Raw genomic sequence first — 1838 nt, forward strand, 5'->3', positions numbered from 1 at the left:
TGTCCCTCAGCTCTTCAGCTCAAGGCGAGCGCTCTACCACTTGAGCTACAGCGCCACTTCCAGTTTTCTGGTAGTTTATTGGTGATAGGAGTCTCAGGGTCTCTCCTGCCCGGGCTGGCTTTGAACTGCGATCCTCAGATCTCAGCCTCCTGAGTAGCTAGGATTACAGGCATGAGCCACCAGCACCCGGCTTTTGGAGGTTTGCTTTAAATCAGATGGTCCATTGTGCTGTACAATCTTTGTTGTTTGCTAGAAACAGACAGTTCTCAGCAAGTGAATGAACTTCCTCTGGAACACAACTAACACTGTCAAGGCCAAGGCTCTTCCTCTCCATAGTCAGCAATAAATTCACCATAGCTTATCATTGATATTTTGGTAGAATCTGGTGAGGTGGTGTGCAAAAGCAGTCTTTACCAATTTGTCCTAAACGCTAATCTTGGAGATTTCAGGTGATTTAAAAAAATACCACCACACTTTCTATTTGCCTTTTATATTAGCAAATATTACTAATAAAATCATAGCTGTTTTTTGTTTCTGTTCTCAGTCTCTCATTCCCTTGCAAAAATGTTGATTATGTCTCTGATGAAAAACTGCTGAGCTCACCTCCATTTCTACACACATTGCTGACCTAGTCAAAGAAATAAACAACAGTTCCTTCTGCTAAGTTTTCTAGTGTTCTGCCTCCTGGAGAGGGGTTGGCAAAGGACTGGAGAGAAAAGAGGTTTCCTTATTTCTGTCAAAAACACCTCTCTGCTATCCACCCTGCTCTGCACTCCTGCCTCAAGGCTGACTTTCTCAGAAATGCCAGACTAGAGGCAAATACAGTGTATCCTTAGGCTACCATCATCCAACCTCTCTCTCCAAATGCCTCCAGGTTTGGGTAATCTCTAAGGGCAGTCAGAGAGTAACAAAGCTAGCCTGACAAGAGTGGACAGGCCGGGAGGGGTTTATAGGCCTATGATGTAAAGAGTCTCTGAATTCCAATTACCAAAGCTATCCCAATTTTTCTTCATCTTCTTCCTGATCCCTGGTGGGGGGGTAGAGGGGGTGGGATAGGGTTCAGAGTAGATTTCTGATATTCCTAGCAGAAACATTCCCCCTGCCAACCAAGAAAAAGGGCTGCACTTGGCGAACAGTTACATCAACAATGGACCCGGGCTTAGGTAGTGAGGAGTGATAGTTGGGCTAGGTACCAGGAGTCTCATCTCTGCTTGACACTTTGTTCCACAGCATGAAGCAGCGAGTTTCTGGATACGGAAAATGTCACTCCCAAGTCTGCAAGGCAGGTGGTGCTAGTGGCACCCGCAAGCGGAAATGGTCCCTTGCTAAACTTTTAAGTACAAGAAGGCTTGTGCTGAAAAGCTTGTTCCAACCTGGCCGTCTCGTAGAATCTGGTCCGGGCCAAACGACTTGTGCTGTGAGGGGTTTTTGTTTGTTTGTTTGTTTTCTTTCTTTCCTGGCCTTGCGGTGATTTCTTGATCAATGGCCTCCAATGGCCCAGCACAGACTCCGACGGTCTCCGCGGCAAGGGAGGCTCTGGCCCCTCTCCCCTTAGGCCCCGCCCCTTGACCCTTCGAACTTGGGGGCACCCCACAGCTCGCGAGGGTGAACCCTGCTGAGTCTTGCGGGCATCTCTGGTCAGCCTCCAGACCCCCCTCCCCTGCCGCCCCCACGGTGTAGAAATCAGCAAATGTCAAAGTTGGAGAAGAAACTCGAGCAAGAGGGATTCAAGCAGCAGGCAGGTAGAGGGGGGTCAAGGTGGACAGAGGAAACCCCGCAGGTGAGAAGATCAAAAACTCTCCGGGTCGGGGGGTCCCGCGTCGAGGGGGGCAGCGGCA

Source organism: Dipodomys ordii, unplaced genomic scaffold (genome assembly GCF_000151885.1).
Source record: "Dipodomys ordii isolate 6190 unplaced genomic scaffold, Dord_2.0 Scaffold37, whole genome shotgun sequence".
NCBI lineage: Eukaryota > Metazoa > Chordata > Mammalia > Rodentia > Heteromyidae > Dipodomys > Dipodomys ordii.